Here is a 15,083-nt window from a genome sequence, read left to right as displayed (position 1 = left end):
GAGAATTCAGGGATACAGACGTCAACAATTCAGGATCAGAAGTTCCAAGCCATGGCTGCAACTAATGGCTACTAGAAATCCCTTTGAATTCCCTAAGAAAAAGAAATGCCAATATACTGTACACTGAATTGACTGCAAGTGCAGAAGTTATATACACCAAAAGTAAACAATCAGCTTAGTAAGTTAATTATCTCAATTAATGGTTATTTTAGCATTAAAAACTGTAACTTTTAGAATTTCCTACACTTCAATATAAAAAGTCAACTTAAAAGGCCCACCGCAGCCTTAACTTCACACTGATAGGCAGTTGCAAAACCCTTAATGAAATTATGTCAAGATCACGAAGCTGCCTAAATTTACAAACTTTCACTGACCAGCATCTCCTCCCCATTCTGAACCCCCAAAATATTGTAGTGACTATGAACTATGTATTCTGACAGGTTAAATTCCCACCTGTGTGCATTAGTGATTGGTATTTTAAGATAAACTTAATAGTGGCTTCTAAAATCCCGAGAAAGAACACAGTTGGCCAGGACCCTGAAATATGTGCAAGTCTAATAGTACGTAGGACCACAATATTTGCAATTTACCCTGGTCCATACTGAAGCATGGGAACAATTAAAATACTTTCAGTTAAATGTTGCTCACTGCAAAAGTCTGGTCTATCTGCTACCATCATTTTTTTGTTGTCTTTCAAACAGTTCAGTAAACCACTGAATGTGTCATCATTGCTGTCATCATGGTTTGAACAAATAAGTTTGTAGTTGAGGCAACCAATGTTGAAAAGATGATTTCATAAGACTAGTGTAACTTCTGATACCAAGTGAAAACGAAATGTGAAAATCTAGAACTCATCTCTCCTACACATGCATAAACATATGCTTTGCTTTTTGCTCATCTATGAGATCATCAAAAGCTGTTGAAATTGAGGAACAGACATGTCACGGAAAAGACAGCGCCTTCACAAAGTCCTGAATCAGATTAATCAAATCTATGAAGAAGTCCAATCAATTTAAACAGAGCCTACATAACTGTGTGTTTATGATCAAGACCTAAAGGAGTAGCTCAGAGACAGCGTGACATTCCCTCCTTCTGACCACCCGGTCTCTCCCTCTTCAGAGGGCTCACCCAGCAAACGGAGAGGATTTCAAGTTAGCTTTCCACCGATTTTTCAAACCGAACAGGGGTCAGACAAACACTGGAGCTGATGCAGGGGAAGCAGCAGGTGGACACAGATGCGGGTGGCAAGAAAATGATGCGCATGTGCCATTTCTACACTGGCAGAAGCTGCGCTGCCTTCGCGTGTCTAATGGGACTTCAGAAGTGCTGTGGCTAGAGCTAATTTCCTCATATTTGTTGGTCTGAGTCAGAGCCCAAGCTTAGCATAAGACACTTTCTTTATTGAATATAAGATTTCATAAGGATATTGAATAAGGTTAAGTAAAAATCCCTACACAGAAACGCATATGGTACTCGCAATACATTCTGCAAATCTACTACCATCCTTTTCTTTCTACCAAGAATGAATAGCTATTTAAGCATTTTTTAAAAAACGCCTTGTATATCATAAAACAATCCATGTTGTTCCATACTTTAAAATACAAATAATAAACCTCATGCTTTTTATTAAAGCCATGTCCCAACAGAGCTGAACAATATGAATATCCTAGATGTGCTCCTCTGTTAATACCTACTTTATTAAAATGTGTTAAAACAGTTATGCCAAACACAGAAACTCTGAAATTTCAAAATCTAATTTCCTTCTTCCCTCTCAAAACAAAACAATTACCTTGTTTCCCCACTTGGTTTGATTAAGAAATTTCAGGGGTGCAGTAAAATTGTATGTATAAATTAAAAGACCTTTGCAAACTAGAAGGGTTGTATATTTTTCAGTGTTGAGGACTCTCAGAAAGGTCTCACAAACGTCTCATTAAATATTTCATAGGAAACCAGGATTCAAATAAACCTGAAGTGATGATCTAATTTTTCGCTATGCCAAAGCAAGCTACAACTTCACTTTCTTAAGTTCTCGGTGCTCTCTGTTGTTATTCCATTTACTCCACTCCTTCAAATAACACTCCCTCTTTCCTATCTCACCCCAAAGTAATCAAGTTTGCCAATGGAGAAAAAAAACAAAACCAAAACACCTACACAAACCCAAAACATAATAGAAAAGCCCCTAACAACCCTAAAGCATCAGTTACAAAGGCCAAAAAAAACCCCCACATGACAAACAGAAAGACTTTCCCCACCTCTAACACATACACTCATTCCTTTTAAGATACTGCTCGTTTAGAGGGACAAAGTTTCACTATTTCTGGATCCATCGAGTTTAACAATGCTTTATTACTGAATTTCAACCAAAATAACCAGACTGCAATAGACTGCTTTAGTATGATTCCTTTATGCTATGGAAGTATTGACTGTTTGCAGACAGCTGTACAGACCTCAATCCTCTAAACCCTCCTTTTGTTTCCTGCAGAGAGAACGCATGACCTGGAATTTTAGTGTAGAGAAGGAGCTTTGTAAATTAGCTTGTAAATGAGCTTTACTCGTCTTAAATTCTAATCTTACCAGTCTGGCATACAGCGACTGTGCAAACAGCAGAATAGTTACCATAAAGACAAGTCTTGCTCTAAAGATGACAACAAACTTAAGAATAATAGAGCGATTTTTTTCTATTACTGAAAAAATAGATTATAAATATAAATATATTTATATTTATAATTTATATTATTATATATAAATAATATCTCATTAAATATTTCATAGGATATGAATATATATTATATATAATAATATATATTATATATAATTTATATTAATAAATATAAAAAATAAATTATAAACAGATAGTTACAAAGGGCTAATCTCATGTTTCAAAACAACTTAGATCTGTACCTATAGACTGGAAATGTATACTTTGATCACAGAAAAAGGCTTTAAGGAATTCAGAAAGCTTCCTTAATTTAGCAAAGTCACAGGCAGCATACATGAAAAAATACAGGTCTCAATCATCCAACCTTCTCTTCTAATTTCAACACCAACTGAACAACTAGAGAGAAAGATACAGCAGAGAGAAAGAAAAAGATACAGCAAATAACATACAAAAAATAACTACAGCAACTAACTAAATGAAGGACCAGAACAAAACTACTAGTGAAACAAGCAATTTATACAGGACATAAAGGTTTCAAAGACACCTGAGGAAAAATTTAAATACCATGTTGAAGCTGTGGTGAGAATGGAGTAATGAAGAAAACCACCTTCTGTACATGCAGTGAAAGGTGCTCCACACTGTTAGCACGGCACCTTGAGCTGGTGTCAGCCCAGGGCACACGTGATCCAAAACATCCAAGACACTGAAATGCAATGAAACCCAATGGCAATTTACAGCCATTCCCTCCTTGCAGCTTTATTGTGAGAGGCTTGCTTTAAAAAAGAAACAAACAAACAAACAACCCAAAAACCCACCAATGAACAAACCCAAAAAAACCAAATAAAAAAACCCAACAAGAAAAAACCCCCACGACACACCACGGCCACCAAAACCCCACAAAAAAAACCCCAACAAAACATGTACACACACATCTGATGAATAGCTAGAACTACAGGATATGCAAAGTACTGAAATATGGGAAAATACATGGGCAACCAGAGACATGCAAAGGCTGGCTACTTTTTGAAGGGCAGGTGATCTCAATGCTTTCTGAAAACTTGGTTCCTTTAAGGATCCCTTGAGCTGGAAATCAAAAGATAATATCCCTTTGAAAATCAAATTCACATATTACACATTCTGTTCCTGTGACAGAACTTCAATAATTCATTTTGTTTCATTCAGGTCTGTGAGAAAACAAGTTCTGTGAAGATGGCTAATATTTTTGTCCATTTAAAATACTTATTTAAATAACAAAATAGGTTTTTATTCGGTCAAATAAATTTCAGGCTTGTTTTCAGATATTTGGGGAAAAAATACTAATAAAAGGAAGTCTACATGAGGTACAGCTAGTGGCATGCACAATTTACTCTCAACAGTAGCCCTGAATGGGCTTATAGTGTACCATAAGCTCTCAAGCCAGGGTTTGGAGGACATCTTAGGTACTTTTTGAAACTGCTTCTTGCAAAAGTGAAGAATTTTAATAAAAAAGTATCTAGACTTTTACATTACAATGATCTCCAATTGAAAGTTTAGAGTACACCACATACTCCCTTAGCATTTGTCAACCTATTTTATGTATTGGTATAAAACATGTGGCTTATTTGGATATTTTGACTCCCTATACCAGGACGCGATAGATTTGCCAAATATATATTAAGCCAGTGCCTGGCAAAATAGTCAAGATAGCATCAACCATCACAGTCCAACTACACAGAATAACACAGAATGGCTGGAGTTAGAAGAGACCTCTTGAGATCATCTAGTCCAATCCCCCTGCTAAAGCAGGTTCACCTAGAACAGATTGCACAATTCTTTATCTTTGTATTCAGCTGAAGGACAAGCAGATACCATTCCTATCAGAGCTTTCCACCTGATCTTTCTTGGAACTGTCTTTTTGGTGGCATTATTAGCAGGGGACTGCCAACACAAACTTGCACCAGCTCTGTTAGCTTGAACACCTTCCATTATGAAGCAAGACAGACATGCTTTTCCTGCTCATTCTCTTGCATTCCCTCTCCCTATTTGCAATCCTATCAACAACAACACCCTAGACAATAATGAGACAAATCCCTTAATGTAGTAAGGATTTCACACTACTCCATATTCCAGTTTGTGTCACCCTGAGTGAGAATCGTTCCATACTGTTGCTCTTTGCCCCTAATTCGACATGACTCTTGCTCTTATCTGAAAGACTAAGGAATTCCATGGTAAGTAATGCTAGGCCAACTAAAAAATGTTCAGAACAGGGATCCATGCCTAGGTAAAACAATAAAAGTAATTAAAAATATTGGAGGCAGTAGGGGAAAAAAATTAAAAGGTTCCTATTATTGTAATATTTTGAACTTAAAAAAACCCAAATACTACTTGGGCTTCCAATAACATTCCTCCCTAATACATGCAGCATACTGGTACTTGCACTTACATAGGGTTTACCCAGTTGTACATCTACCTTCTTTGCAAGTGACAACTCACGAACTTGTGGTGCAAATCAAGAACTGGAACCTTTCTAAAAAGCCAACATCTTTATCAGACAATCCATTAGAGTCCTATATCATGAATCTATGCCTGTTACAATCACTTGAAAATCTGATCTATTTATGAATCCTAATAGCAGGCAGTACTTCAATCACAAAGAAGGCTGTTTCTCAGCAGGGCCAAAGTGCTTCTGCTCAGCTCTCCTGCTGCTAGTGCACACTGGTGCCACACTCTGGAATGAAACTCCTGCTTAGAACATAAAGCTGCTGCTGCAGCAGTCCCACGTCACATCTAACTCATCTACTCATCTCATAGATGTTCACTCACAAAACCCCTGTCCCAAGAGTTAAGCTAACTAGTTCCTGGAAATGCCAAACTCAACCACCTGCTTCAAGGCTCTGCTCAAACTTTTAGTGTACACCAACAAGCTGCCTCAAAATTGATTCAGTATCTGAGTGTTTTGCCAGTGTCATCAGCAATCTCTTCAGGGCTTTTTCCTTGGCCCCGAGGGCACCACGAATTCCAATTCAACAGTTATATCCTATTACTGTCAGAACCGATGCTCACAGCTGAACCCTTCAAAACAGTGTTTGTGTGTTTTCCATCTTCGTGTTGTCTAACTCAGAAACCGAGTATCTCACACACAAAGCACTCAGTGAAACACTTCACGAGTGACCCTCAGCAGTACTTGTTTGATCTCTGGCTTATTGTGACAGGCTGACAAATCATGACTTGTAACGCTGTACCCAGCCAGCTTGCCAGATGAGTGCTTTTCAAACACCTGGCCTGGTGCTCCACTCCTTGGCTGCAGAATAGTGTGCTCCAGCCTGGGCTGGCCTGTTCGGAGCCAGTTCCCATGCAGCCCCATCTGACCACAGACATCACACCAGGGACTCCCCAACTCCAGCCCCTACCCTGACATCATTCTGTCACACATTAGGAGAACTGTGAGCAAACTCGGAAGGCCCTGTGCGGATTGAACTTAGACTAAAACCTTTATACAGATCCACATGTAAACTAAGACTGCATACACTGGAATTCAAATGTGCTAACAACATTTTGTAACACAGGTTATGCGAGACTACATGATAGATGGTCCAAGTTCTGGTTTGCTTGAAACTTGGTTAAAAAATTCTAAACGTACCAGAAGCCTTTGTAAACAGGAGAAAACCAAATACACGCCTTCATGAAGTTCTGAATCTTTATTAAGGCAAGACATATTTTTTATTGTTAGAAAAAGAAGTGTAAAATTAATGAGCATCAGCAACCCTAGAAGTTTCACTCTGTTAGACTTTGCAACAAGAAAAAGAGGCAATGCTTCTAAATTAGAAAAAAAAATTCATTCTAAAGTCACTAAAGATACATTCTTAATATCTATGGGAACACCAAGAGGAAAGAATTTAAGATATCATTTTATGCTGTCATATTAGCAATGCTCCAATTCAGAAGGAAAAAAATAGAAGATATGCCAACCAACTAAAGTGCATGTGCTAGAGTGCAACTTCAAAAGACTGAGGTGGCTCAGGGATGACAACACAAGCCTCTGAAGAAACTGCACTACCAGGAATTCCAACAGATTCTGGATAAATACGCTGCATAGCTGAGAAAAGGAGAAGAAAACCTATTTTGACCATCTCTAAATTTAGAGGAACTCTGTGTTGTTACAGAAGGAGGGGAGACGGAGAAAGAAGTCCTAAAAGGCAAGTTTCATTCACCATGAAGATTTGTTAGCTGAAATAGCAACTGAAAGCAAATCGAGTTCCCCTCCTAGTTCTACATTCCTTTAACTTTCCTTTATCTCTTCTTAAATTCTGTGGCCAAATCCGGCAGAACTGCACAGAAAACTCTCCACATGGCAAAAGCAGTGAGCCCAGCTGACAGTTTCTTGACAGTTAAAGCAACTAAATTCTGGTCTACTATGCTGTAACTAACACTAAAATGTATTAACACCTGTTCTTTCGAAATTAAGATCCTTCACTTACAGGCTTGTTTTCATTTATTTTAAACTGAATTTAAACCGAATCAGTCGTGATCCACAGCTGCAGTCCGTGGTTATTTTCCAGGACTAACTCTTCCACTGCATCATCACAGCTTGCCAAAAACAACTCAAAACCAGCATCACCTCTTACTGCTTCAGCAGCTGTTTCATTAGATCTGATGGGCTTCACATCCAAGAATACCTGAGTGGTATCATTATTAGTAGTATTAATTCTCCACTCTCTATCTGGGAATTCACTTTTCAACAAGGGTAATTCCCAGATGTATTCCTCTTGCTAATATTATTGTCATTCTGTTGCCATCTAGGATGACAGCTCATCAAGTCTGTCAAGTATCACAGCAGCCTGGGTTTAGCTCTTCAAACAAAACATCAGAATCCTCCAGATTTTTTTGCTATCTTATCTCCATACCATGCTCACAAATTATAGAAAGAGCCCAAAGTTTCTCTCCTTTGAGAAACACTCTACAGCACCACCTAGATCTCCCCACAGTGCCTCAACACAAGACTGCGAATGGCAAAGATGCACGAATATAATGGTACATGTCAGGAGTCACAGCAGGCCTGCAGAGGGAACTGTAACTGACCACTGTGTGGCTTCTCAAAGCACATCACAATAATGTACTGTCACTCACACCAGCCACTGAAATCCCAAATGTCACCAAATTATCAAAGTCTCTACAAGAGTTTTCAGTATTTCTGTGTCCAGTGCCGAACTGGTAGCGACACAAGTGAATGTCTCTACACTATAAGATGTATTATAATAATAATACTTTCAACTAAATACAGCCTCCTATATAGTATTAGTTACACACAGTGTGTCTTGTAACACAGAGTCTGCACAGAACGTAAAAACCTGTGTTCCGTGAACACTATTTAGGTCACTAAGTGTCAAAGTAAATACTTAAAGAAAAATCATTTGTATATGTGCATTCTTTCACAAACGTATCCTAGGACTGTGTAGTGTTTTGACAGCAACAGACATATTTATCTAACAAGTGTATTTAAAGAGGAAATATTTTTAATAAATACATACATAAAATAATACATATTTATTTAAAAAAATCATAACACGATGTTGTCCTTCCTACACAGTGTGATAACTTAGAGCATGTTTTAAAGCTGGGGACTTCCATTAAAATAGTGGCTCATATTTTGCCAAATATTAAAGCTAAAAATCTAATAGTCACAAGATTAGAAACAAGCAAAAGTACATTAAACATACTATGGGCTTTGACCACTGAAGACAGAACAACCAAGCATTCCAAAAGTATTTCCTGAGACAAGCAACTACATACCTAAAGACGCTTTAATGCAAATAACATGCGTACACATTTATTTATATTGTGTAAAAAGCTGAGTAACTTTCAGAACAGTGAACATGAGTAGTTGTTAAACTGGGGGGAAGACCTACTGACTCCATAGAGCTATATAAGCAATATACAAATATCTAATTAACTACGTGTGTTATAAACAGGTACAGATTCATTTGCTCACTATTCCTCATGTTTATTAATTAACTATTATGAAATCTAAATTAGAAAAAGTTGTTTGTTTTTTTTTCAGCTAACTCAAAAAAGGCGGAGAAAGAAACAACACATTACAGCAATACAACATTGTCAGTGCATTGACTGAAGAGTTGTTCTCACTAAAGAGAAAATTTCTGTGGCAATTCAGTCTTAGCTTTTTCCCCAAATTCAGGATGCAAACTGGCCTTGTTATACCTACAATTAAGGAGGTGATACCCCGTTGTCTTTAGTTGACGGTTCCACTACCAAATATGTAAATAGAGACGGCTGATATTTGCACAACAAAACTAAAAACCATTCCCTTGCGCACTTTAAAGGACTTCATTAGTGTTTTTAGAAAAACTTATCCTTTTTTTTTTGTATGTGAGAAGTAAATTCTTAAATTTTCTGCCTGCTAGCCCTTACACTAAAATTATTTACACAGTAACAATGCCCTGAAAATAATATACCCTACCAAGAATTTCCAGTTCCTTGAGTTTCGGTCAAACCATTCATTATAAATAACACGAGTATCTACAATATTATAGAAGGTAACAGTCACTCACATTGTCTTGGCTATGCAGAAAAAAATTCTCCTATAAAGGTGTCATCTATGAAAATATTACAATATGTGAATGGTCTCATATTACAACTAAAAGTATAAACTTACTCAAAACACTTTACTAAACTGGAACCTGTCTCATCTGCGAAGACTTGCAAACTTCTTTTCAACTGCAAATACTTATCTTGCATGTTTCTGAAGTTCAGAAATATTATGTACTTTTCAGACTGCAGTGGAAAGACAAAAATAAAAATACTCTTGGGACTTAAAACACTAAAAAATGTATACCTCATATTTGCATATTTAACTATGCCAACATAAATGTTGCTTATGCATATTATTCAAACACTGCATGCAAAACACACCAGCAGTTTCTAGAATGAGGCTTCAAAGTAAAGACTCTACGCAGGCAAAGCAGTATCTTAATTATTAGAAAATGGTCCTTTTTCCCTAGCCTATTATTAATCCACGCTCTCTGCTACATTCTGGCACTACTTTGACAAGAAGGGACGATAAGGTTCCTGTAGGAAGTCTGGTAATTAGAAGGATAGTAGAATAGTAATTGCAGATTTAAATCTCATTAGAAGAGCAGTCTAGAAATAGGTTTTCTAGATTTTGGCAATTGCTCCAGCCACCAAGGAAAACATTTCCACAATATTTCTTCCAACCTTGTTCAGCAGTTACTAAATAAAAGCATAAAACACAGAATAAAAATATAGGTCTTAAAATGCTATAGGCCGTCTCTTAAATTTACTGAATCTACAAGTCTTTATTAAAAATACATTGCTATGCTATTTTTTCACTTCATGTAACTATCTGCAATTTCATCATTAGATTCTGCACAGAATCAGCAATTTTAACAGTTGAGCCTTTCTGCCTTCATCTTATGAATCAGTCTTTTCCTGCAATTAAATCTATTTACAATTTCTCTGCTAATCTGTATTCCACACTTTGACCGCATAATCAAAGCAAATGTACTAGTTTACATGTCCTTATTTATGTGGTAATTGAAACAAAAACATGAAAATTAATTAATTCTTGAACACTTTAGCAGATGGATCAAATATTCATGAAAAAAGGTGAGAATGGAATAAAAAAATCTGATTAAGAGGATCCTGCTGGGATTCTGCACAATAGGAACATAAATTCTTTTAAGTTCTATGTGGAGGGGAAAAAGCTGCCTTGGAAGTGAGTCCCTTCTTTATCTCAAGGTCTTACCAGAAATGAGGTTGTAAGAAGGAATGCAATCTAGCCTTCATAAACCATTCAACTTTAAAGTATCTGTATGTTTTAAGTAAACATAAACATATCCAGACTGGAACTAAAATAATGACAACTAATTTGACCTCTTTTGATCACATAACAATATGCAGTTATAGAGCTTAAGTATCCCAGTGTATTGTAGGAATGTCACTAAGTACAAAATTAGAGATGATGATAAAGAGGTAACACACTGACATAGGTGTCTAAATTTGTAAAGGCTACACACCTATCCCAGTAAAAACAACAGTGCTGTGAGCATTCCTATGCATGGAAATGAACTGCCTGTACCACTAAATTGTTAGAAAAGGGCCTGAAACAATTTCTGTCCATGCCAATTAGCATTCTTCCAAACAATTCAATATTTGGATATACCTACCCTGTTTTGGGGCTAAGAGTATGGACATGAGCCATTTTTGGTCAATTAGCCTCAGGCACACTTAATTCACTAATATAGAGATGGCCAGAGAAACGCTGAATGCTACACAGATGTCCTATGGCTTAACATTAATTCTGATACAGCATGGGGACAGCTGAACTATACATGAAGTGTCTCTCCTCCAGAGCACATTTTAAAAGTACCAGTGACATAATAATCATGAAGAATTTATAAGCATTTTCTGTTTGCCTTGTATAACTGTAATGTAAAGCCATTAGAACGTATACAAAGAAAAAAGAGAGAGAACAAACGGGCACGATGAATCCAGATAAAGCCCAAAGATCAGATTTCCTGTTGGGAAATACCCATCTCGGGCACTGAAGATAATCACTGCGCATTGTTTTAAGGGCAGAAGGAAGAGAAATTTTGAATATTAGAATGAAACAAACAAAAAATTAACAAAAACCCCCACCAAAACAACAACCCTACTTGTATCTAACAAATTACTCTATGAGAATGCTGTTGCAAAATGTGTAGTAAAACCACTCATACTCCAAGCTTATTTAAAACTGAGGAGACACCTACTAAACGTGTTGAGTGTACTGGAACAGAAACTGTATTATCTTATAGGAAGGCTAAAAAATAGAAAACAGTATTAATGGTATTCAGATATTAAATATTAGAAAAGGTTTGGAGGATACTGAGTCCCTGCTGGTGGTCTGGGGTTTAGAGAAGATAAAACCTGATCCTCCACTGTGGGTTGACCAGCCTTTTCAAATCCTGCGTAAACCCAGTAAGGCTTATTGTATTGCTATTATTTTGAATGGAAACAATTTGTGAGAAGAGGAGTGCTCTGCAATTAACACACTGTGTACCTTTTTAAGAGGCAGAGAGTAAGTACTTCTAGGAATGAAAAAAGTTCATTATGGAAAGCAACAAATTCACATTATATCTGTATTAAGCAATATATAAGAAAGTAAACAAACACTTTTCTAGTTAATAATCTAAACGTTATCTTTTTTTTTCCCCCTCAGAGCCGCCTTCTACACTGTACATAAATTTTGAATGCTACTAAATGCTACCACCAGGTTGGACAGGGCTTTGAGCAACGTGACATAATGAAAGATGTTCCTGCACATGGCAACGGGGTGGACTAGATCATCCTTAGACTCAAACCATTCTGTGATACTGTATTTTTCCAGCTTTTAATGACTGGATTTGTTACTTATACTTCCTTCACCCTTCTATTTGACTATTACAGTGCACAATATCTGGTCAAGCTAACCAGGTGTTTAGAAAACCTATCCATAGGTTCACAGTAGTGTACAGAAAACAGACACTTTACAGAAGTTTCCAGCTAAGACCAGCATATGGTGCTGGTCCTTTTAAGTACTCAGTATTCTGAAACCAGGCTCAGTGTCACCTGAGCTCTGGACATGTTTGAAGATTCTTCTTCAGGCCAGTGAAACCATCTAGCAAGAGCCACAGCTCATTTCCACAAAAGAGCAAACTTTCTCAGAAATAAATTTCAAACAATAAAAATAAATCTTCAGTTTTTACTGCTCACATGTAACATCATGCTTTGCAACAACTGGGGGAAAAAGTAAAGCCTTAAGCAGCATAAAAAGCATTAACCCAGCAATAATATCCAACCCGCTGGAAAGATCTCGATAGAGAGAATAAACCACATGTAACACTCTGCTTTAAGTACTACCTTAAGGCAATCAAACCTTGCTGTGATGATGGCACTACTACAAGAACTTTACCTGAATAAAAAGGGAAGTCATTTGGAATTCTTTTCAAGAAAACTTACTTACATGTCTCTTAAGTATCGGACCTTTTATAGTCTTTGTCTACTACTATGAGAAACCTAAAACCTGTCCAGCAACAAAAGAAATCAGGTGGGCAAAAAGTGCTTTTCTTCCTGTCTCCTTTTTTCCCCTTCTAAGAGTCTCTCGAGCATTGGGTTCTCTCTTTACAAATTCCCTTCTATTAAGTAACAATCAATTTCCCCTCATCAATGCCATTTTTAGTTTCTTTTTTCCCTTTAAAAAAGAGCTGCTGCAGACGAGCCTACAGCAGTAGATATTTCAAGGAGCCGCAGTGTGACACTGCCCACTATTCTTGTCATCTTCAGAACAACATGAGCACCTAGAGTGAAACCAGCTCACATCTTGCTCATTTCCAGCCCCCAAAATTCAAAGTTACAAGTGGAAAAAACTTTCTAGTTCTGCTTGTTTGAAGACTGAAAAATGTAACTCAAATTCTGTAATCCTAACTCCTTCAATGAAAATCAAATTCTGAAGAAACTGACTTCCTTTTGTTTCCCGTCTGTTCCAAGGGTTAACAACAGTGTCCGTGCATACACGAACAGAACACTGCCAAGTGAAAATGCACAGGAATTGTGATTGAATCCAGACAGATATTTAAATTTCTCATTTAAACAAAAATTGCCTCAAGATAACTAAGATCCAGATTTGACATAATATTTACACACACAAAAGAACAGCCTTCTTTACAGTGATTTACTGTCATAACACAATTCTCTGCTTTTATTTCAGATTACATAAAAGAAGAAAAAACATGTAATTTATATTTTAAAGATCTGAAATATGTAACACATGCTGAGGTGCATTCAGGTATCTCAGAAATTAAGAAGTGGCACAGTACAGGAACTCAAGTATTCTCTACATCTTCTACTACAAAATTTCTAGTGGAAGTAAGGTCTGACATTAATTGTATATTAACAACAGGCTTCCTTTTCTTTGACATATTCTGCAAGTTCCAAAGAAGCAAACCACAAGTTAAACACCACCATACTCAATCTTACGTAACAACAGGTTCTCAACTCTCTATTTATACTGTTTGATAACAAAATAATACAACTATTTCAATACACTAGGTATTCTTTGTCTGTTTTCAAGCACACAATCACCCTTCTAGAGAGAGGAGACGTGGTAAGGAAATGAGCACAATATAGCAATTACTAAGCTCTAAAATGACAGTTTTGAAACTTAGATTAGCTCTCTATGTGGCAACATGGGGTATATTCAAAGCTGGAAAATATTCTTGAATAAACCACTTTAATTTTTTTTTTTTGTTTTAGAACATTAATATCAACACAATAAAAGCACTCCCTGTAACTAAAACAGAACCGAAGAGATGCAGCCCTCAAAATAAAACCAGCTCTGCATCACATGTGAATGGGGTCAACAACAGCATCGATAAAATTCATCAAAGCTGTGGGCCATCTTTTCAGCAAACTGGTGTTAGCCTTTCACTAAACTAGGGCAATTAGTATTGTTATTTAAGAGCAGGAAAAGTACCTAAAAACCACGGATGGCCTCCATGTCATAAGGATCCCACCACTTACAATTTTCATATTTTACGTATTTTACATTCCATGTAATGCTACTATGGTAGCATTAGTTATCATGTTGTGCTTGGTTCCTATGGCAGTAGCTGCACCAACACATTTCCCTTTAACTGGAAAAATACCCCAACAAAGTAGTTTATCCTATTTTACACACATAAGGAGTATTGTTTAAGAAACAGGATACAGATACACCAATCCACTACGAAAGAGGAGGGAAATTACTATTTCCTAAGGTGTTTGGTTTGCTTCTGGGTTGCTGTTTGGTTTTTGTTTGGTTTTTGCCCCATTTTTTGCCTTTTTTTTTTTTACATTATTATTTTGTTTTAAAATAATATTAAAACAAGAAGCAGAATTTCAAATTACTTCTCAATAACATACTTTCAAGTTCAGTCTACATGGCATTAGGATACAGCAAGCAGCTATATTATTTTTTAAATGCAAGCACTTATTGTTCGTCATGAATGCGCTTGCAAACATAGGGATCTCCCCCTCTACGTGAAACACCTTCGAAAATAAATTCAGCAGATTGTACAGTATGAGTCTTGAAATGAACAAAATATAAGCCTATATGGGAAATTAGCGTACTTAGATCTCTGCCAAGTAAATCCAGTTCTGCTCCTGGCAACATTAGTCATGTTAGCCCAAGCACTTATTTAAACTATTGAAACAAACTTGGCTGATTTTGCCCACAGTAGAGCAGGAAACACTCCCAGCGAACTCCTCATCCACCTCTGCTACAACTCTGAGTCCTGCAGAAGTTGGCAGCGAACAGCTGAGAGCGGTCAAGTTTTACACTGTTAAGTACTGTTCTATGCAGTTATCTGTCTAACACTAAGAGCTGAAATTAACTGGCTGATGTACTATCATC

The 15,083-nt window shown here is 36.9% G+C and overlaps 1 protein-coding gene across 1 annotated transcript in view; it reads right to left on the bottom strand.

Annotated features, from left to right (window-relative positions):
- Positions 1-15,083, bottom strand: part of ARID2 (AT-rich interaction domain 2) — a 103,528-nt gene that overhangs the window by 47,211 nt on the left and 41,234 nt on the right. The gene's annotated exons all lie outside the window — the stretch shown is intronic.

This window comes from Caloenas nicobarica, chromosome 1, assembly GCF_036013445.1.
Source record: "Caloenas nicobarica isolate bCalNic1 chromosome 1, bCalNic1.hap1, whole genome shotgun sequence".
NCBI classification, from domain to species: Eukaryota; Metazoa; Chordata; class Aves; order Columbiformes; family Columbidae; genus Caloenas; species Caloenas nicobarica.
This window is presented reverse-complemented; position numbering and strand designations above follow the sequence as displayed.